This window comes from Bos grunniens, chromosome 7 (genome assembly GCF_055505025.1).
Source record: "Bos grunniens cultivar Pamir isolate PY7600 chromosome 7, Bosgru_T2T1.0, whole genome shotgun sequence".
Taxonomy (NCBI): Eukaryota; Metazoa; Chordata; class Mammalia; order Artiodactyla; family Bovidae; genus Bos; species Bos grunniens.
This window is the reverse complement of record NC_141171.1, coordinates 58,832,170-58,856,107: the sequence shown is the minus strand read 5'-3', so window position 1 is coordinate 58,856,107 and position 23,938 is coordinate 58,832,170. Positions and strand designations below refer to the sequence as shown.

Sequence of the window (23,938 nt, the reverse complement as noted above, 5' to 3'; positions counted from 1 at the left end):
CCTGGCCTCCCTATCCATCAGCAACTCCCAGAGTTTACCCAAACTCATGTCCATTGAATTGGTTATACCATCCAACCATCTCATCCTCTGTTGTTCCCTTCTCCTCCTGCCCTCAATCTTTCCCAGCATCAGGGTCTTTTCCAATGAGTCAGCTCTTCACAACAGGTGGCTAAAGTACTGGACTTTCAGCTTTAGCATCATTCCTTCCAAAGAAATCCCAGGGCTGATCTCCTTCAGAATGGACTGGTTGGATCTCCTTGCAGTCCAAGGGACTCTCAAGAGTCTTCTCCAACACCACAGTTCAAAAGCATCAATTCTTCAGCACTCAGCCTTCTTCACAGTCCAACTCTCACATCCATACATGAACACAGGAAAAATCATAGCCTTGACTAGATGAACCTTTGTTGGCAAAGTAATGTCTCTGCTTTTGAATATGCTATCTAGGTTGGTCATAACTTTCCTTCCAAGGAGTAAGCATATTTTAATTTCATGGCTGCAGTCACCATCTGCAGTGATTTTGGAGCCCAGAAAAATAAAAGTCTGACACTGTTTCCACTGTTTCCCCATCTATTTCCCATGAAGTGATGGGACCGGATGCCATGATCTTCATTTTCTGAATGTTGAGCTTTAAGCCAACTTTTTCACTCTCCACTTTCACTTTCATCAAGAGGTTTTTGAGTTCCTCTTCACTTTCTGCCATAAGGGTGGTGTCATCTGCATATCTGAGATTATTGATATTTCTCCCGGCAATCTTGATTCCAGCTTGTGTTTCTTCCAATCCAGCATTTCTCATGATGTACTCTGCATATAAGTTAAATAAACAGGATGACAATATACAGCCTTGATGTACTCCTTTTCCTATTTGGAAGCAGTCTGTTGTTCCATGTCCAGTTCTAACTGTTGCTTCCTGACCTGCATACAAATTTCTCAAGAGGCAGATCAAGTGGTCTGGTATTCCCATCTCTTTCAGAATTTTCCACAGTTTATTGTGATCCACACAGTCAAAGGCTTTGGCATAGTCAATAAAGCAGAAATAGATGTTTTTCTGGAATGCTCTTGCTTTTTTGATGATCCAGGGGATGTTGGCAGTTTGATCTCTGGTTCCTCTGCCTTTTCTAAAACCGGCTTGAACATCTGGAAGTTCACGGTTCACGTATTACTGAAGCCTGGCTTGGAGAATTTTGAGCATTACTTTACTAGCGTGTGAGATGAGTGCAACTGTGCAGTAGTTTGAGCATTCTTTGGCATTGCCTTTCTTTGGGATTGGAATGAAAACTGAACTTTTCCAGTCCTGTGGCCACTGCTGAGTTTTTCAAATTTGCTGGCATATTGAATGCAGCACTTTCACAGCGTCATCTTTCAGGATTTGAAATAGCTCAACTGGAAATCCATCACCTCCACTAGCTTTGTTTGTAGTGATGCTTTCTAAGGCCCACTTGACTTCACATTCCAGGATGTCTGGCTCTAGGTCAGTGATCACACCATTGTGATTATCTGGGCCATGAAGATCTTTTTTGTATAGTTCTTCTGTATATTCTTGCCACCTCTTCTTAATATCTTCTGCTTCTGTTAGGTCCCTACCATTTCTGTCCTTTATTGAGCCCATCTTTGCATGAAATATTCCCTTGGTATCTCTAATTTTCTTGAAGAGATCTCTAGTCTTTCCCATTCTGTTGTTTTCCTCTATTTCTTTGCATTGATTGCTGAGGAAGGCTTTCTTATCTCTCTTTGCTATTCTTTGGAACTCTGCATTCAAATGGGTATATCTTTCCTTTTCTCCTTTGCTTTTTGCTTCTCTTCTTTTCACAGCTATTTGTAAGGCCTCCCCAGACAGCCATTTTGCTCTTTTGCATTTCGTCTTCTTGGGGATGGCCTTGATCCCTGTCTCCTGTACAATGTCACGAACCTCCATCCATAGTTCATCAGGCACTCTGGCTATCAGATCTAGTCCCTTAAGTCTATTTCTCACTTCCACTGTATAATCATAAGGGATTTGATTTAGATCATACCTGAATGGTCTAGTGTTTTTCCCCATTTTCTTCAATTTCAGTCTGAATTTGGCAATAAGGAGTTCATGATCTGAGCCACAGTTAGCTTCTGGTCTTGTTTTTGCTGACTGTATATTGTAGCATACACTAAAAACTATTACCAGCATACTACAACTTGGTTTTACTTGGATTGAGGCTAAAATTGTTAGAATTTAAGGGAAAAATGAATTTATTTAAAGAAAAATAATGAAATAATATCATAGTATCCGTGTAGATATAGTGAAAATCATGAGAGAAGAAGAAAATACCTGACATTGGGGAAGCACTGCATTTGTCAATACTAATTTCTTATCTATCAAGGTCAGCCAGCATTGTTTAGAGAATGTGTCCCATTGTGTCGTAAGACTCTATAGCTGGACTGTACTTTCCTGGGACTTAGCACTGTTCATGGGACAGAGGATTAATATAAATTAAATCAGAATGCTTTGTATAAGGACTTTCTAGGTGGTGCTAGTGGTAAAGAACCTGCCTGCCAACGCAGGAGACATAAGAGATGTGGGTTCAATCTCTGGATGAGGAAGATCCCCTAGAGGACAGCATGGCTACCCACTCCCTCCAGTATTCTTGCCTGGAGAATCTCATGGACGGAGGAGCCAGGCAGGCCACAGTTCATAGGATCACAAAGAGCTGGACATGACTGAAACAGCTTAGCACTCACACAAGCACACACGCTTTGTATAAACTGTTTCACTTCTTGAATGAAAAACATACACAGGCCCTCAAAGAAGGCCTAGGGGTACAACATATAGGTGAACACGTACATGTAAGCATTTGCAGCAGAATGGATGAAGCACTAATTTCAACCCCTCGATAACTCATTCTCTGAGTAAATTATTTAAGTAATTGAAGGCTGAGTTTTCTCGTATGATAAATGAAGAAAAACATTTAGGTAGATTACAGTTTTTTTTGATAAATGGCAGGATCTATATAAATTTCCAGTCATACTGCATGGCACATTGTAGGTACTCAATATTATAATTGTTATTATGTTTTTTAAAGAGATTTTATTAAAAAGTTTTATAAATTTTTATTATTTATCAGGTGACTAGAACGTGTTAGGAAAAAATTTGCAAGTATTTCTGATAGAAAATATTAACACAGAGACAACACTGGTAGGGGTAACTGTAAGAAGAGGGGTAACATGGGGGTAACATCATGAATGGATACCTCAGTCAGAGTCCCCAGGTTCCATCCTTGCCAATGCTGACCAAAGAGTTTGCTGCTCAGTTCTTCATTGAAATGTGTTAATGCTTGCTGGCCTTAGAATGATTCCTGATACTCAAGTTTTAAGGAAAATTTAAAAAGCTAGCATCAATTTTGATCTTTTCTTAAATCAGTCAGCTAAGGTCATTCACTTCTGCAAGTCTTTGCTTATTAACATATTTTAAGATTTTTCTTCCAGAGTTACCTTTTATTTGTAAAAGTTGCATGATATTTCACTGTAGATTTTTTCTCATAGATTCTGATATTTAGGTTGTTTCTAGAGTTTTGCTTCTACAAACAAAGCTATAATGATTACCTTCATACAAACATAATTTCACATATGTAAGTACATGTATAGCATAAATTCCTAGAAACAGAATGTCTAAATCAAATGGTGTGTATATTTTCAGTTATTAATTATGTTGCCCTATTGCTCTTCAGAAGGCGCTGGTTTACACCCCTAATACAAACTAGGAGTGTTTCCCCACAGCTGTGTCCAAACAGTACCTTTTAAAAATGTTATCTTCTGACAGGTAAAAAGTGGAATTGTCTTTTTAAATTGCAAGTCCTTAATCATGCGTAAGGTTGAGCTTCTGCTCTCTTCCAGTGCTTTATATCTATCTAACCTAATGACCAACCTCCCAACCACACACTATCCTGAGGTTAGAGTCACATCGTTTCTGCTCTGGAATTGACCGTAGGTTTCACTTAGTCCAGCTCCCTCATTCTACATACCTGAGAGTTGAGGCCCAAAGTGAAGAGGAATCTGCCAAATGTCACATAGTACCTCAAACATGTTCTTACTTACCAAGCGACCACTCATTGTCTCTGAGTCCAATCCTCTCTGAATTCCCTTCTAGATCCAACAATCTACTGTTTACAGTGCAGAAAAGATGTCACATATAGCGAACTCATATAAAACTCTGAGGTTTAAACACAGCTTGAGTAAGACAACCAGTCCATCCTAAAGGAAAGCAGTCCTGAATATTCATTGGAAGGACTGATGCTGAAGCTGAAGCTCCAATACTTTGGCCACCTGATGTAAAGAACTGACTCATTTGAAAAGACCCTGATGCTGGGAAAGATTGAGGGCAGGAGGAGAAGGGGATGACAGAGGATGAGATGGTTGGATGGCATCACCGACTCAATGGACATGAGTTTGAGTAAACTCTGGGAGTTGGTGATGGGCAGGGAGGCCTGGCTTGCTGCAGTCTATGGGGTCGCAAAGAGTCAGACATGACTGAGCGACTGAACTGAACTGAGCAAGATATGTTTTTCTATACATTCACAATGGACTTAGACATTCCAAGGAATCAAGAAATCAGAGGACAATTATCTTTCAGAGCAAAGCATATTTTCTCTTGCCGCACCAATGAGCCAATTTTAAAGAGATTTCACTCTTGCATCTTGGGCATAGCAGATGATGAGATAAAATTATCCCAGCTGATTTGTGTGTATGCAGATGTTTGATGTTTGCCTGTACCTTGCTTTTCACACTCTGTTATGTTGTTAGTGCTATTTTCTCTCTCTGGTTCTGTCCAATAAATGCTGTGTCTTTTGGAGAAGTGAACAAACACAGTTCCGGCGGGCCTCTGACTGCCTGCACACACTATATAGTGAGATGATGATGTTTCTTCAGGGAAGCTTCCTAACTCCACCCCAGAACCTTTCTCCAAAGTCAGGGTCATCAGCAATATCAAGCACAGATGATTATTGATAGCCAAAGATGTTTTGAAGTTAAGGAAGCTAAACCTCTGCCAGGCTTCTTTATTGAGAAATGGCCTTGTTAGTTATCATGGAGAATCCAGTTCATTTTCCATGGAGAGCTAATGAATTATTAACAGATAATTTAATCCCCAGGGAAGAGTGACTCCTTCCTCCCTGCTTGCCTTTCCTCTTTGTTCCACCGCTGATGTTGGAGACTCTTCCTCTTGTCCTCTCTAGCACCAAAAGCTTGAGTAGGGGGGAGGCAAGGAGAGAGGGGGAAAGTACAACCCCATCTCTTCTTATCTGTTTATGGATTTTGGGTCCTCAGTGCTGTACTCAGGGTTTCTCTAGTTGCAGTGATGGAGGGCACCACCCTTCGTTGCAGTGCTGGGGCTTCTCATTGTGGTGGCTTCTCTTGTGGAGCATGGACTCTATAATGAGGGCTTCAGTAGTGGTGGCACACGGGCCCAGTTGACTGCTGGCATGTGGGATCCTCCCAGACAGGGATCAAATCAGTGTTTCTCATTGCTGTGGCTACTTTGTGGAGCACAGGCTCTAAGGCACCCAGGCTTAGTTGCCCCACAGTATGTGGAATCTTCCATGACCAGGGATCAAACCGTGTCCCCAGCATTGGCAGGTGGATTCTTAACCACTGGACCACCAGGGAAGCCCCCATCTCTTCTTAAAAGAAGACAATATGGGAGACATGGATTTTAGTAGTAGATATACCATGAACTGACTACAGAACTTAGAGCAAGGCAAAACATTTTCCTGGGTATCTTCTTTATCTCTGAGGTTCTATACTAGCTTGAGATTCTAAGATTGGCTTTTTTTTAATGCCTTGTAAAGCTCCTATTTTATTGCAAATAAGTTCCATTCATTTCAGATTTCGCCAAGTGCAATGGCACCCCACTCCAGTACTCTTGCTTGGAAAATCCCATGGTCAGAGGAACCTGGTAGGCTGCAGTCCATGGGGTCGCTAAGAGTCGGACACGACTGAGCAACTTCACTTTGACTTTTCACTTTCATGCATTGGAGAAGGAAATGGCAACCCACTCCAGTGTTCTTGCCTGGAGAATCCCAGGGACGGGGGAGCCTGGTGGGCTGCCATCTATGGGGTTGCACAGAGTTGGACATGACTGAAGTGACTTAGCATAGCATAGCATGCTTTGACAAGCACCAGAAACACAGGTCAGACTGATGTAAGCAGTAAAGGTGATTCATTATGTCGTGCAAATGGAGAATCTGGAGAGAATTCTACACAGGCATGTTGTTGGTGCTGTTTTCTCTGTGTTCTGTCTTGCTGATTCCCAGTATTCTTCCTCTTGGGTTCTACTGCACTCTGATAACTCTTGTGTTGGCAAGGTAGCCACTACCTGACCCAGACCAACATTCCATCAATTCAAGCAAAATAATTCCATCAAAAGTCCTGGAACTGAGTTTTTGTGTTTATCCTAGAATCAGTTGCTGTGGTCAGTTCTGGATCATGTACCAATATTTTGCCAGGCAAGTAGAACAGTAGAAGGGAAAAGCAATTGACTCTACTGAAATCACATTAACTGGGGGTGAAAGAGGGATGTTTCCTTCAAGGAGATTCCTGTTATCAGAAGACTGTAGAGATGATGAACAAACAAAATGAGTAGGAGTAGGTTTTAGAATCACTAAAGTTTAACTTTTGCTAACAAGAGGATTCTCTCCTTACTTTTCCAGTAGACTGCTTTTCATCTTACTTGGACTAATCATGAGGCTAACAATAAAGAACTGGTATTCTCTTTATCTTTAAAATACTCTGCCTTTATCACTCAACAAGAAAACAGTGTCTGATGGCAAAGTGAATTAACTTGTTCCTCTGTCTTTGGATCCAAGCTTTCTTCTTCAATATAATCCCAGGATATACTCTCCTTACACCCAGGATCATATTCCTTCTCTGTTTTGGCTCTGTTCTTAGAATTGTTTTCATTCATGATGTTGGTCCTTAACATATTTTGTCCCTATGGTTCTTGTAAAACTGCATCCTTACTATAGCCTACAAGGTTCTACATATTCTCACTCCCAGCACCAACTTCTTTCTCTATTTCTTTAGCTACAGTGGGCCCTTCATAATGCCCTAACCAGCTGAATATGTGTAACTGTGCAAGAAGCCTCCATAATTCTGCCTTCCTGCTAGAATGAAGTAGTTCATGACAGGTTCATACTCCCACTGAAAATAACTGGGAAAGCTGGATATGTTACAGAAGTCACATTTTAAAGGCTCTAGAGAGCTGCATAAACAAGGAAGACTAGAGGAACTAAATTCCACAGAGGTGATCTGAAGATCTGCAGCTGCTTTTTGCCCTTGGAAAATTGCTGATTCTTGATTTTGGCTATAGGCTAAGAATCTCGGTTTGGTCCTGATTAGAGCTTTTAGCAGTGACTCAATGAGGAAACACAAGCACACAGCTAAATTTCCTTCTGGCTAAATTCTCAAATGACCATTGTTTCTTCAAATATTACTTCTCCCCAGATTTGTCTATTTTCTCCTCCTAGAGATATCATGTCTCAGACGGTAAAGCATCTGCCTACAATGTGGGAGACCCGGATTCAGTCCCTGGGTTGGGAAGATCTCCTGGAGAAGGAAATGGCAACCCACTCTAGTATTCTTGTCTAGAAAATCCCATGGACGGAGAAACCTGGTAGGCTAAAGTCCATGGGGTCGCAAAGAGTCGGACACAACTGAGCGACTTCACTTTGCTTTGGAGATATCGTGTAATATATACTAGACTTCCTTACTATAGATTCCATTTGTCTTAACCTCATATATGTTTTTTCAATCACTTTTTGTTCATACTACTGAGAACTTTCTTCAATTCTACCTTTCAATTTGCTAAATGTTTCTTCATTTGTATTTAACCTGATATTCACCACCAACTTAGTTTTCAGCTATATTCTTTTCTATGGAAAGGTTTGAGTTATTTTTATTTATAAAAGTTCAATTTTGGAACTTCCCTGGTGGTCCAATGGTTAGGAATCAACCTGCCACTGCAGAGGACATGGGTTTGATCGCTGGTCTGGGAAGTTTCCACATGCTGCTGGGCAGTGAAGCCCCTGTGCCACAGCTACTGAGCCCACGCTCTAGAGCGGCTAGCCACAACTACTGAGCCTATGCACTGCAAGTATTGAAGCCTGTGCCCCCTGGAGCCCATGCTCTCCAACAATGAGAAGCTTATGAACTGCAACTAGAGAGTAGCTCCCACTTACTGCAACTAGAGAAAGCCTGTGCACAGCAACAAAGACCCAGCACAGCCAATAAAATATTTTTTTTAATAATTTTTTAAGTTAAATTTTGGTTATTTTATAAATCTTATTTATATGGTTATTTTCATTATTTTACAAAAATTTTGTGTTTTTATAACTAGCACTTCATATTCTTAATCCCTTACCTTATTTTAAAGTATTTTTAGCATACATAATTTATGTAATATGCCTGAGAATTTCATCACTTGAATCTTTGTTCTTCTGATTTTGTTGTCTGTGCCTTCTCAGTAAACTTGGAACTTTATTTGGGGTAATTCTTTGAAGTTTATGTTAAAGGTATGTTTCTCCAAAGTGTTTTTGAGTTTGCTTCTCTCTGCTCACTTCTGGTTTTTCACCCAACATGTTTTTATCTAACACAGGTAGTTAAACAGAGATAGTATACATTCAGGCCACACATCCCCATGGAGGATGACATCTGATTCCATCTCAGGGAATTGTTAAGTTGGAAACAGGTGTGTTTGCCTTTGTGTTCTTCTGATAGAACAGGTTGATTTTTAGTTTTCTTTGGAAATTTTACACAGGCACCTTCATAAAGAGTAAGACCTTACTCGTGGCAAACACTAGGGTTTATTTCTGGTCCCCAGTGCCCACATTTTGGCAGATGTTCCTAGGATAAAGCCATCTGTGGTATTTATTTACATTTCTGGCGTCGCATTTTTATTCTATTGTTGGCTGCTGCTATGGTTGATCTGTAAATTTTAGGTAATTTTTATGTGGGTAAAACTTCCAAGAAAACTAGCTCACTGTATGGATGGAAAAGAAATTCTCCTTAATTTCTGTCTATTACCCAAGCCCCTCAGCCCTATTCCCGCCTCATTGTCTTTCTACCTACTCTCTTTAATCATAGTTTTATTCTTAAAAGACTCTTTCTCTAATTGTCTTTTTACCAATGTAGACATCTTCCTAGAATGTGTCTGTCAATTACCTTTCCTTACCCTGGAAATCTCACTACATCTATTGTTCTCCATATCCAGTGTAACTAGATCCTGATTGTGTCTTATTTAACAATTATAATAATTTTCTTAACAAACCCATTTGTCTTACTAATATACAACTCTTCTCATATCATGCACCTAATCAAACCGTTAGCAAATCCTACTAAATAAGGCCTTTGGCCTAAATTACCTTTCCAGCTTTATTCTCTTTTAATTTCTTTCACCAATACCCAAACTTGATGTGCCTTAGTGTTTTTCCTACCATATGTCTTAGCTGGGTATGTATGTATTATCCGCTGTATTAGATGGGCATCACACCACCATGAACAAAGACAAGAGGGGCAGGCTAGTTACAGCAAAAGATGAGATGAGTAGCAAATAGGTCTTTTACAGCCACATGTTAGATTACACAGATGGTTATAAATGAGGTTTGGGCTAGTTTGCAAAGAGCTTTTAATGCTGAAATGTAGTCATTATTTTGTGGACCACAATGCACCAATGAAAGACCACACTGCATACATTTTTGTATCACCACTTTGCACAGTGCTGTGCAAATGTCACTGGATGTCACACACCAGTGACATCCCCTGAAGCTATGCAGCATGTCAATCTCAATAAACCTCATTTCATGTAGAAACAAGTCTTAAGTATGGCTGGCATTCATTATCTGCTTACTAAGTTTTGTCCAACTTCCACAGGGGTTTGTCTTCACATTGTTTTTGTAATTAACTAACCTTTATTGAGATAAGAATAGTTAAGACAGGTAACAGGCTGTATATTGGGAAGATCGCCATACAATAGTGTTTCACAAAAAAAAAAAAAAAAATAGTGTTTCACTTTTGTCTCTCCTTTAAAATGGAAGCAAATTAACATAATATTATATTCAGATTTTAGATACTGGATCCATTGTGGCTTTAAACTGTACAGTATAATTATGTATTATTCAGCATAACTTTTCCAGAGAAATAGTTTTGATTTTATATAATTTATGTCTCAAAGTCTAGTAAGTCCTCAATTCCTATAAATTAGTGTGCATTATATGAGTATAAATGAAGAAAAAAATCCCCTGCACTTTCTCTCTCTTTCTTTCCCCTCCCTCTCCCTCTACCCCTACAAAAATAGACCTTCCACTTCTATAACATAGGGGAAGAGAGAAACAAGCCTTGCTTTGCAGGTCAGAAGCTAGGGAGGAGCATACATACCTGGGCCCAGGCCACAGGCGAGGGCTGCTGCATTTGCTGGTGCTGTTTCCATTCGATGATGCATAGGAGGGGTTCCAGTGCCTCTAGCACTCTAGTCTGGAGAGGAAATACAGGAACTGTTGTAGCCAAACTGCAGACTGTAAGAAACCATCATAAATTTCACCCACCTTGAATCTAAGGGAAAAAGCCTGCATCCTTGAGAGTCTTCTTCCTTGTGGAGTCTTATCAAGTGGGCATCCTGCTGCTCACTGCTTACAAAATCAATTATTAATACATACTCAAAATGTCAATAGAAAGGAAAGGCACTTTAATCAGAATGTCGGCAATCTGGAGAGATGGTGGATTCAGCGTACCCTAAAAATGCTGAAGATCCTGCTCAGCCATGAAACTTTGAAAGGGAAACAGGGAAATAATCTCAGTTAACCGTTGAGATAGTGTGTCACAGTCATCAGCATCCCTCCATTGCCTGCAGGCTTGTCGACATCTTGTGATATTCCCCTAGGTGTTATCTTGCTCACACAGGTTGCTCACACAGTTTGTTCCAGAGATCACTGAAAGGGAAGCTAAGAAAGACATCTGGTCATCTGTTAATTACTTATTCTTCATACCTACTTCTTTGATCTATGGAAAGAACTGACAAGTTAGGCAGATATTGTGTGATTAAAAGATTTGAGAAGTGTGCTTGGCTGGAGATGAGTAGAGCATGGGAGTGCCTGGTTAAAAGTTAGTTACAATATAGCTTTGCTAAGGTGACAAGCAAAGGAGCTTGTTGCTTAACGTAGTTTCCTGCAAAGTGCTGTGTAGAAATCCCCACTTGTCAGAACATCAATCCATTTACATGGAATTAGTGGCAAGGTCCATCTTCTGTAAATTCTTTACACTGACATAGGGCTCTTTATTTTTGGCTGCGCTGGATCTTTAATGCTGTATGCGGGCTTTCTGTAGTTGCAATGAGTGGCAGCTACTTTCAAGTTGAGGTGTTCAGGCCACTAATTGCGATAGCTGCTCTTGTTGCCAGAGAAGGCAATGGCACCCCACTCCAGTGCTCTTGCCTAGAAAATCCCATGGACAGAGGAGCCTGGTGGGCTGCAGTCCATGGGGTCGCTAAGAGTCGGACACAACTGAGCGACTTCACTTTCACTTTTCATTTTCATGCATTGGAGAAGGAAATGGCAACCCACTCCAGTGTTCTTGCCTGGAGAATCCCGGGGATGGGGGAGCCTGGTGGGCTGCCGTCTGTGGGGTCGCACAGAGTCGGACACGACTGAAGCGACTTAGCAGCAGCAGCAGCAGCTCTTGTTGAGGAGCGTGAGTTCTAGGGCCTGCAGACTTCAGTAGTTGCAGCATGCAGGCTTAGTTACCCTGTGGCATGTGGAGTCTTCCTGGACTGGGGATTGAACTTGTTACCTACATTGGCAGGTGGATTCTTAACCACTGGATCACCAGGGAAGCTCAGAGTGGAAGGTGCTGACATGGGTCTGTGACATCTCTTTACTGACCTTTAGTTGCCCACTTACATTATGGGCAGAGCAAGCTGCAATTATTTTGATACCCACAAAGATATAGATTACTGTGAGCAGTGATCTTAATCCTACTCTCTTGAGGCCAGTTCTTAGAATTGTACTAAGGCAATGGCACCCCACTCCAGGACTCTTGCCTGGAAAATCCCATGGACAGAGGAGCCTGGTGGGCTATATAGTCCGTGGGGTCGCTAAGAGTCAGACAGGACTGAGCGACTTCACTTTCACTTTTCACTTTCATGCATTGGAGAAGGAAATGGCAACCCACTCCAGTGTTCTTGCCTGGAGAATCCCAGGGACGGGGGAGCCTGGTGGCCTGCCGTCTATGGGGTCGCACAGAGTCGGACATGACTGCCGCGACTTCACAGCAGCAGCAGCAGCCATAGAATCAGTACTGCACAAGATGGAGCAGCTTATGTCATGGCAGCATCTGGTCATCATGCAGTTAGCTTTTTGTCTGGCAGTAATTATAGTATTTGTAAAACAACTCAAGAGTGTGCACCAGACGCTGAGTGTCTGTCTCTCTTGTCCTAATCATTAACTGCTTGGTGGGGGCCCTGCAGTGTTCTGCTCATTCCATAAATATTGAGAAAACTTGGCAATTGGTGCCATTTTGCTTTTCTTTATTATTCTCTAAAGCAATTGTATAGGCTTTTCTTTGTTTGAAAGTGAAAGTGAAGTTGCTCAGTCATGTCCGACTCTTTGCAACCCCGTGGACTGTAACCCACCAGGCTCCTCCGTCCATGGGATTCTCCAGGCAAGAATACTGGAGTGGGTTGCCATTTCCTTCTGCACGGGATCTTCCCAACCCAGGGATTGAACCCAGGTCTCCCGCATTGCAGGCAGACACTTTAACCTCTGAGCCACCAGGGAAGCTTTCTTTGTTTAAAGCTTGTGTTAGCATTTGATTTAATTGCATTAGTAGCTGTCTATAAACTGGCAAATTTAGTATAAAAATTATATGTGAGTCCAGAGTGCTGATGTGGAGAAAAGAGAACCCTCGTACACTGTTGATGGGAATGCAAATTGGTGCAGCCACAATGGAGAACAGTATGGAAGTTCTTCAGAAAAACTAAATGTAAAGTTACCATATGATCCTGCAATCTTACTCCTGGGCATATACGCAGACAAAACTATAATTTGAAAAACTACATGCACCTCAGTGTTCATAGCAGCATTATTTTTTTAATTTATTTATTTTTAATTGAAGGATAATTGCTTTTCAGTATTGTATTGGTTTCTACCAAACGTCAACATGAATCAGCCATAGGTTTATCCATGTCCCCTCCCACTTGAACATCCCTCCCACCTCCCTCCTTTTTCCCACCCCTCTAGGTTGTCACCACGCCCCAGTTTGAGTTCCCTGAATCATACAGCAAATTCCCATTGGCTAACTATTTTACATGTCATAATGTATGTTTCCATGTTACTCTCTCCATACATCCCACCCTCTCCTTCCTCCCTGCCAAGGCATGTCCATAAGTCTCTTCTCTATGTCTGTGTCTCCATTGCTGCTCTGCAAATAGGTTCATCAGTACTATCCTTCTGGATTCCACATATATATGTTCGGTTCAGTTCAGTTTAGTCACTCAGTCATGTCCAGCTCTTTGCGACCCCATGGACTGCGGCATGCCAGGCCTCCCTGTCCATCACCAACTCCTGGAGTTTACCCAAACTCATGTCCATTGAGTTGGTGATGCCATCCATCCATCTCATCCTCTGTTGTCTCCTTCTGCTCCTGACCTCAATCTTTCCCAGCATCAGAATCTTTTCAAATGAGTCAGCTCTTTGCATCAGGTGGCCAAAGTATTGGAGTTGCAGCTTCAACATCAGTCCTTCCAATGAACACTCAGGACTGATCTCCTTTAGGATGGACTGGTTGGATCTCCTTGCAGTCCAAGGGACTCTCAAGAGTCTTCTCCAACACCACAGTTCAAAAGCATCAATTCTTCGGTGCTCAGCTTTCTTTATAGTCTAACTCTCATATCCATACATGACCACTGGAAAAACCATAGCCTTGACTAGACGGACCTTTATTGACAAAGTAATGTCTCTGCTTTTTAAATATGCTGTCTAGGTTGGTCATAACTTTCCTTCCAAGGAGTAAGCATATTTTAATTTCATGGCTGCAGTCACCATCTGCAGTGATTTTGGAGCCCCAAAAAACAAAGTCAGCCACTATTTCCACATCTGTTTGCCATGAAGTGATGGGACCAGATGCTGCCTTCTTAGTTTTCTGAATGTTGAGCTTTAAGCCAACTTTGTCACTCTCATCTTTCACTTTCATCAAGAGGCTCTTTAGTTCTTCTTCACTTTCTGCCATAAGCGTGGTGTCATCTGCATATCTGAGATTGTTGATATTTTTCCCGGCAATCTTGATTCCAGCTTGTGCTTCATCCAGCCCAGCGTTTCTCATGGTGTACTCTGCATACAAGTTAAATAAGCAGGGTGACAATATACAGCCTTGACGGAATCCTTTTCCTATTTGGAACCAGTCTGTTGTTCCATGTCCAGTTCTAACTGTTGCTTCCTGACCTGCATACAGGTTTCTCAAGAGGCAGGTCAGGTGGCCTGGTATTCCCATCTCTTTCAGAATTTTCCACAGTTGATTGTGATCCACGCAGTCAAAGGCTTTGTCATAGTCAATAAAGCAGAAATAGATGTTTTTCTGGAACTCTTTTGCTTTTTTGATCATCCAGCAGATATTGGCAATTTGATCTCTGGTTCCTCTGCCTTTTCTAAAACCAGCTTGAACATCTGGAAGTTCACGGTTCACATATTGCTGAAGCCTGGCTTGGAGAATTTTGAGTTAGTATACAAATATTTTATTCTATGCCTTCAAGTTAGCCTCTGTTGTAGAACCTTAAAAAATACAACATTTGTCATAATTCAATAAGCTCTGAATATATACTTTTCTTCTCTGACTTACTTCACTCTGTATAATAGGCTCTAGGTTCATCTACCTCATTAGCGCTGACTCAAATGCATTCCTTTTTATCGCTGAGTCATATTCCATTGTCTCCTGCATTGTATATATGTACCTCAGCTTCTTTATCCATTCATCTGTCGATGGACATTTAGATTGCTTTCATGTCCTAGCTATTGTAAATAGAGCTCATGACAGCATTTTTTTACAATAGTCAAGATGTGGAAATAATCTATTAACAGATTAATGAATAAAGATGTGATATATATATGTATATACTGATATATATAGCACATATATACATATATTGATATATATAATACATATATATATATATATATACACATGCACACATAATGGAATACTGCTCAACCATAAAAAATTAAATAATGCCATTTGCAGCAGCATGAATGGACCTAGAGATTACTGTACTAAGTGAAATAAACCACATACAGACAAATATCATATGATATTACTTACATGTGGAATCTAAAATATAATAGAAATGAATTTATTTATAAAACAGAAACATACAGATAAAAACTAGTGGTTACCAGTGGAGGGAGGAAAGGGGGGGAGCCAGATAGGGTAGGGGATTAAGATGTATAAACTACTATGTGTAAAATAAATTGTACAGCACGGGGAAATATAACCATTATTTTGCAATAACTTGGCATCTAATCTATAAAAATACTGAATCACTATGTTGTACACCTGAAACTAATATTATTTTGTAATGCAACTATAATTTTTAAAAAGAGTTCTGAGTTAATACTGAACATCAGCTTGGTATGATTCTAAACTTGATCGTGAATACTCATCTTTAGTCTGAATTTGAGAATGAGGGGAGAAAATCCTTCTGGTCCTGTATCTAAGAATGGTCACCTAGTGAAACAAATTGGCTTGCTTGCATATACTTCTGTTTTATTCTGTTAGGCCTTCAAGTTAGCCTCTGTGGTAGAACCTTAAACAAACACAAGCTTTGTCATAATTCAATAAGCTCTGAGTCACATATTCATGTATTATTCCAGTCAGAAGGCCAAAAGGACATAAAATTTGACTTCTGTGCCTGTCAAAAGAGTTTAGTTCTCTATATTTTATTTTCTTTTATGTATCAGTTGTTTCCATCTTTACTGTATTTTTTCAAAGTTGAACTCTGACTCTCAGCAACAAAGAAGGATGAATCTGAACAATTTCTAAGAGATAAGAAAGGCTTGAGAAAGATGCAGTCTCAAAAGGAGGTGTAACATGAAGGCACATTCAGGGAGGCAGGAGAGACTAAATTACATGTCAGACTGCAAAAGCTGCAGATAGAAGTCGTCAGCCACAAAGAGGGAGGGGGGAGGATGGCAAACAGTGGCTTTGACAAGCGTGGCGTATCCGTTTTCCAGGCAGTGGTGGGATCTGTAGGAATCTTGTTGAGGTGGCTCCTTTTCCTGTGTGGTCTCTCCTTCCCTCAGGAACTTCTGGCCTGAGGTAATGACTACATGTGATGTAGGCAGCCCACCAAGGAGTTGTTTCTATTTCAGTTGCCCATAATCTGAATGTGATCCCCAAATTAACCACAAAGTCAAGATAGGAAGCACCCTAAAAGAAAGCAAGCTGCTGGCATCCCTCTCAAATGAACTTCATCTTCTCTAGCCAAAATGGAACTTTAAAGGAATTTTTTAAAGCTCAGTATTTTTCCAGTATGGTTTTAGCAACTGCCAGCAGACAACTCAACATTAAATCTGAGATCAAATGAGAGTGATCCTAATTTGACACCAGGAGAAAAGCTAAGTTCTAATGTGGCTATTCTGATTATCAGTTTAAATATATTAAATAATTGGCCATAAAATCCTTTAATAAACTAGTTATTGAAAATGTTGTTAGAAGACAGTATTTCTTTGAGAAGGAATGAACACCACAGATACGCTTGATGGACTTGATTTTGTACTGAAATCTGATTTGTGTGAAATTAATTATAATTCTGAGTCTTTAAACCATTTAAATCATTCTGCTAACCTGAGTTTTTAACAGTCCTTTGAAATTTTGCCTTGACAGGCTAAGACTAAAGTGCAAAAATTTGAACTTAAAAATTACCGTCAAAATAAATTAATGTCTTTAAAAGAATGCAAATAGGGCATATTAATTTTAGTTCCATTTCTTTGACGTTTTATGTCCCTAACCCCCTCACCAAAATAAAAAGATTAATTAAGCTTTCAGCGCTTCTTATTACAAAGAAATGTGTTTGCAAAATCTCTTTGCCATCCCTAACCCCACGCATCATTCACCAGTCTATTTTATTCATTGCTTTTTAATTCTGGAAGATGAATAAGAAAAATGATTTGTAATTTGTAGCTATGACATAAATAGATGAGATTATTTCAGTGACTACTTTCCATGGTCTCATCAACTGTCAGATGTCTAATAGTAATAATAATGCTAAAATGTATTGAGTTTTACTATATGCCAATTACTATTTTATGTTTTTGCATATATTAGCTTATTTCATCTATGCAACAGCCCTTTGAGACAGAAATTAAAAGCTGGGAAGTAGAGGAGTTATGTAATGTGTCCTAGGTCACCCACTAAGTGGTTAGAGCTGGTTATCAAGCTTGGAATCTAACTGCAGAGTTCTTGCCCTTAACCATTATGCAGCATCATTTTCCTGTACTATTTAAGATATATGAGTATGTGATGATGTTTATAAATAGCTAACACTATTTATTCACTAGCTAGGAAAAAATATATATGACTTCTATTTTCATTAAACAAAAATCATCTACCATTTTCAATTGTATACAAAGTTGATGGTACAAATAATTGTTATTGTACTGTTTCATAAGATGGTGAAAGAAAAGCATCCACTCTCTCTAACTTAAAAGAAATCGTTTGTTTTCATTTTTTCACAGTTTTACTGTATTTATCATCAGCGTTGGTGTTGACAGTTTTTCCTGTTATCGTGAACTATTTTGTCAGTCTTATCAGTTCCCACAGACTTTTAAAAAGACAAATGTTGTGAAGCTAACTTGACAAAAGCAAGAAATCAGACCAAGATTGAGAGAGAGAGCAAAATAAGAGAAAGTTAGAGCTTCATTTTGTTTTCAGATGGATGCTTTTTCCGTAGTCCCAGGCCAAAAAACTGCAAGTGCCGTTCTCTCTTCTAGTCGACCCTCAATCCATTCAGCCTTTCATTTAAAAAATATTCATTGTATACTGTGCTGTTTTTATGCTAGTCACTACTGGCTTTTTTTTTTTTCTCACTAGTGATCAAAACCCAACACTATCCATTTTCATAAGGCTTCCATTTTAGTGAGGTATAAATATTGATCAAAAAACAAACAAATATATAACCACAGGCTGTGATATTATTCTGTTTAGAAGAAAATAGCTGATGCTGTGAAAACCTGTACTGGATGAGCCTGGCCTGTTCCAGAAAACCCAAGACTGCTTCTGTTGTAATTTCCTAAGGCAGCCGTGATGACCACAAACTTGGTGGCAAAGATGACAGACATGTATCCCCCTACAGTTCTAGAGGCCAGCAATCGGAAATCAAATTATTAGTAGAGCTGGTTCTTTCTGGAAGCTCTTTCTCTTCCAGCTTCGGGGGGTTTGCTGCCAATACTTGGTGTTCCTTAGCTTGTAGAGGACTCACGCCAGTCTCAGCTTCCATTGTCCAGGCCTTCTCTCCTTTGTATGCATGTGTGTGTTTGTGGGTAAATTTTTCTTTTCTTGAAAAGGACATTAGTCCTTGAATTGGGCTCACCCTAATCCAGCATGACCTCATTGATTACATCTGCAGTGACGCTATTTCATAAGAAAGGTCACAGTCATAGGTACTGGACATTTGGACTTGACCATATCTTTCTTAGGGAGCACAGTTCAACCTACAGCAGCATCCTTGAGTCACATTTGACTTGATATCATTAGACTCTAAAGAATTAGAGAGGACCTTAACAGAGGGAATGGGGGTGTAAGGGCCCTGAGGCAGGAAGGGGCATTGTATTTGGGGAAAAAGAATTCTACTTGAAAGAAGGACACAGAAACAGATACATGTACAGGGGGTTTGAGGGTGACCAGAGCCTCCTTCTGGCCTCTTTTTCTCTCCCTCCTTTGTCACCATCTTCCAGCCCAGTGTCTCACTTAAGAGGCACAGGTGCACACAGGCTCCCACGTGGAGTCCCCTCCCGCAGGTGTGAACAGTACAAGCAGTTCCAGGGCTCCTTCCCCTGCTCCCTCTTGTTCAATCAGTGCTTCTAGTACCCTTGAGCAGAAAGAGGGAAACACTCCCCTCTTCTGGGAGAGGCTGTAGGAGAGAAAGTCTAGGCTTGGGTTGTGATACATGAACACAGAGTTCAGAAGAGGACAACTTAGGTTACATCCCAGCTCTGTAGCACCAACTTCATGCTTCCTAGCCTCAGTGTTGTCATCTGTAAAGTGGGGAGCGTAGTATCTATCTCAGAGTCTCATTGTGAAGTTAAATGAAATAAAGCATGTTCAAGCACTTTGTAAGCTTATAAACTTGTTTAAAAAATGAGGAAGAAGAAGAAGAGACAGAGAGAGAAAGAATGCTTGGCGGTGCCAGGAACAAGGATGATTAAAAATCCTTGGCCTTTTAAGCCTAGCGCAGTTCATGCAAATATCTTCCCAGTGACAGAATGAGCAGGGCTGGAAAAGGGGGGTTTATTAATAGAATTTCCTAATCTGTATACCTTGGAGGAGGTGAGAAGGTTAATAATAACAGTAACATTTAATCTGTGTACAGTGGAGAAAGTGGAGTTTTTTTTTTAAGTTGAAGGATAATTGCTTTACAGAATTTTGTTGTTTTCTGTCAAACCTCAACATGAATCAACCATAGGTATACATATATCCCCTCCCTTGTGAACCTCCCTACCATCTCCCTCCCCATCCCACCCCTCTAGGTTGATACAGAGCCTCATTTGAGTTTCCTGAGCCATACAGCAAATTCCCATTGGCTATTTTACATATGGTAATATAAGTTTCCATGTTACTCTTTCCATACATCTCACCCTCTCCCCATGTCCACAAGTCTGTTCTGTATGTCTGTTTCTCCATTGCTGCCCTGTCAATAAGTTCTTCAGTACCATTCTTCTTGATTCCATGTATATGTGTTAGAATACGATGTTTATCTTTCTCTTTCTGACTCACTTCACTCTGTATTATAGGTCCTAGGTTCATCCATCTCATCAGAACAGACTCAAGTGCGTTCCTTTTTATGGCTGAGTAATGTTCCATTGTGTATATGTACCACAACTTCTTTATCTATTCATCTGTCAATGGACATCTAGGTTGCTTCCATGTTCCAGCTACTGTAAATAGTGCTGCAGTGAATAATGGGATACGTGTGTCTTTTTCAGTTTTGGTTTCCTCAGGGTATATACCTAGGAGGGGGATTGCTGGGTCATGCTGCTGCTGCTAAGTCATTTCAGTCATGTCCTACTCTGTGCGACCCCATAGACGGCAGCCCACCAGGCTCTGGTGGTTTTATTCCTAGTTTTTTAAGGAATCTCCATACCATCTTCCATAGTGGCTATATAGATTTGCCTTCCCTCCAACAGGAAGAATGCTCCCTTTTCCCCACATCCTCTCCAGCATTTATTGTTTGTAGACGTCTTGACGATGGCCATTCTGACCAGTGTGAGGTGATATCTCATTATAGTTTTGACTTGCATTTCTCTAATAATGAGCAATATTGAGCACCTTTTCATGCGTTTGTTAGCCATCTGTATGTCTTCTTTGGAGAAATGTCTGTTTAGATCTTTTTCCCACTTTCTGATTGGGTTGTTTGTTTTCCTGGCATTGAGTTGTATGAGCTGCTTGTATATTTTGGAAATTAATCCTTTGTCAGTTGTTTCATTTGCTATTATTTTCTCCTATTCTGAGGGTTGTCTTTTCACCTTGCTTATAGTTTCCTTTGCTGTGCAAAAGCTTTTAAGTTTAATCAGGTCCCACTTGTTTACTTTTGTTTTTATTTCCATTACTCTAGAAGGTGGGTCATAGAGGATCTTACTTTGATTTAAGTCATCGAGTGTTCTGCCTATGTTTTCCTCTAGGAGTTTTATAGTTTCTGGTCTTATATTTAGGTCTTTAATCCATTTTGAGTTTATCTTTGTGTATGGTGTTAGGGAGTGTTCTAATTTCATTCTTTTACATGTATCTATCCAGTTTTCCCAGCACCACTTATTGAAGAGGCTGTCTTTGCCCCATTGTATATTCTTGCCTCCTTTGTCAAAAATAAAGTAGCCATAGGTGCATGGGTTTATTTTGGGGCTCTCTATCTTGTTCTCCTGGTCTATATTTCTGTTTTTGTGCCAGTGCCATACTGTCTTGATGACTGTAGCTTTGTAGTATAATCTGAAATCAGGAAGGTTGATTCCTCCAGCTCTATTCTTCTTTCTCAATACTACTTTGGCTGTCGGGGTCTTTTGTGTTTCCATATGAATTGTGAAAACTTTTGTTCTAGTAGTGTGAAAAATGCCATTGGTGATTTGATAGGGATCACATTGAATCTGCAGATTATGTTTAGTAGTAGAGTCATTTTCACAATATTGATTCTTTCTACCCAGGAACATAGAATATCTCTCCATGAGTTTATGTCATCTTTTATTTCTTTCATTACTGTCTTGTAATTTTCTATGTATGGTTCTTTTGTCTCCTTAGGTAGGTTTATTCCTAGATATTTAATTCTTTTGGTTGCAATGGCAAATGGGATTGATTCTTTAATTTCTCTTTCTGATTTTTCATTGTTATTGTATAGAAATACAAGTGATTTCTGTGTATTGATTTTGTATCCTGCAACTTTGCTAAATTCACTGATTAGTTCTAGTAATTTTCTGATACTATCTTTAGAGTTTTCTATGTACAGTATCATGTCATTTGCAAACAGTCAGAGCTTTACTTCTTTTTTTCCATCTGGATTCCTTTTATTTCTTTTTCTTCTCTGAATGCTGTAGGTAGGACTTCCAGAACTATGTTGACTAATAGTTGTTAAAGTGGACACCCTGTCTTGTTTCTGATCTTAGAGGGAATGCTTTCAGTTTTTCATTATTGAGAATAATGTTTGCTGTAGGCTTATCATATATGGCCTTTACTGTGTTGAGATAGGTTCCTTCTATGCCCGTTTTTTTGAAGAGTTTTAATCATAAATGGCTGCTGAATTTTGTCAAAGGCTTTTTCTGCATCTATTGAGATTATCACATGGTTTTTATCTTTCATTTTGTTAATATGGTGTATCACATTGATTGATTTGCATATATTGAAGAATCCTTGCATCCCTGGAATAAACCCAACTTGATCATGGTGTATGAGCTTTTTGATGTGTTGCTGAATTCTGTTTGCTAAAATTTTGTTGAGGATTTTTGCACCCAGGTTCATCAGTGATATTGGCCTGTAGTTGTCTTTTTGTGTGTTGTCTTTGTCTGGTTTTGGTATCAGGGTGATGGTAGCTTTATAGAATGAGTTTGGAAATGTTCCTTCCTCTGCAGTTTTTTTAAAGAGTTTTAGAAGGATAGGCATTAGCTTTTTTCTAGATGTTTGACAGAAGTCTCCTGTGACGCTATTTGGTCCTGGGCTTTTGTTTTTTGGGAGATTCTTGATCACAGCTTCAATTTCAGTACTTGTAATTGGGTTGTTCATAATTTCTATTTCTTCTTGGTTCAGTCTTGGAAGATTAAACTTTTCTAAGAATCTGTCCATTTCTTCCAGGTTATCCATTTTATTGCCATATAGTTGTTCATAGTAGTCTCTTATAATCCTTTGTATTTCTGCATTGTCTGTTGTAACCTCTCGTTTTTCATTTCTAATTTTGTTGATTTGATTCTTCTTTTTTTCTTGATGAGTCTAGCTCAAGGTTTGTCAATTCTTTTTATCTTCTCAAAGAACCAGCTTTTAGTTTTATTAATCTCTACTGTTGTTTCTTTCATTTCTTTTTCATTTATTTCTTTATGATTTATTTCCTTCTACTAATTTTGGGGGGTTGTTCTTCCTTTTCCAGTTGTTTTAGGTGTAAAGTTAGGTTGTCTATTTGATGCTTTTCTTGTTTCTTGAGGTAGGATTGTATTGCTATAAATTTCCCTCTTAGAACTGCTTTTGCTGCATCCCATAGGTTTTGAGTTGTCATGTTTTCATTGTCATTTGTTTCTAGAAAAGTTTTGATTTCCCTTTTGATTTCTTCAGTAACCTGTTGGTTATTTATAAATTTGTTGTTTAATCTCCATGTGTTTGTATTTCTTACAGTTTTTTCTTGTAATTGATAACTGGTCTCATGGTGTTGTGGTTGAAGAAGATGCTTGATACGATTTCAGTTTTCTTAAATTTACTGAGGTTTGATTTGTGGCACAAGACGTGGTCTATCCTGGAGAATGTTCCATGTGCACTTGAGAAGAAGGTACCTTCTTCTGCATTTGGATGCAATGTCCTGAAGATATCAATGAGATCCATCTCATCTGGTGTATCATTTAAGACTTGTGTTTCCTTATTAATTTTCTGTTTTGATGATCTGTCCATTGGTGTGAGTGGGATATTAAAGTGTCCTACTATTACTGTATTACTGTCAATTTCTCCTTTTATGTCTGTTAGTGTTTGTCTTATGTATTGAGGTGCTCCTCTGTTGGGTGCATAAATATTTACAATTATTATGTCTTCCTCTTGGATTGATCCCTTGATCATTATGTAGTGTCCTCCCTTATCTCTTATAATTTTCTTTAAGATCTATTTTGTCTGATATGAGGATTGCTACTCCAGCTTTCTTTTGCTTCCCAGTTGCATGGAATATATTTTTCCATTCTCTCACTTTTAGCCTATATGTGTTGAGGTCTGAGGTGGGTTTCTTGTAGACAGCATATGTATGGGTCTTGTTTTTGTATCTATTCAGCTAGTCTGTGTCTTTTGGTTGGAGCATTTAATCCATTTACATTTAAATTAATTATTGATATATATGTTACTATTGCCCTTTTCTTAATTGTTTGGGGTTGATTTTGTAGCTCTTTTTCCTTCTCTTGTATTTCTTGACTATATAAGTCCCTTTAACATTTGTTGTAAAGCTGGTTTGGTGGTACTCACTTCTCTTAACTTTTGCTTTTCTGAAAAGCTTTTGATTTCT

The 23,938-nt window shown here is 39.5% G+C and overlaps 1 protein-coding gene across 4 annotated transcripts in view; it reads left to right on the top strand.

Moving 5' to 3' along the window:
* JAKMIP2 (janus kinase and microtubule interacting protein 2) overlaps window positions 1–23,938 on the top strand; it is a 189,280-nt gene that overhangs the window by 76,630 nt on the left and 88,712 nt on the right. The window lies entirely within an intron of this gene.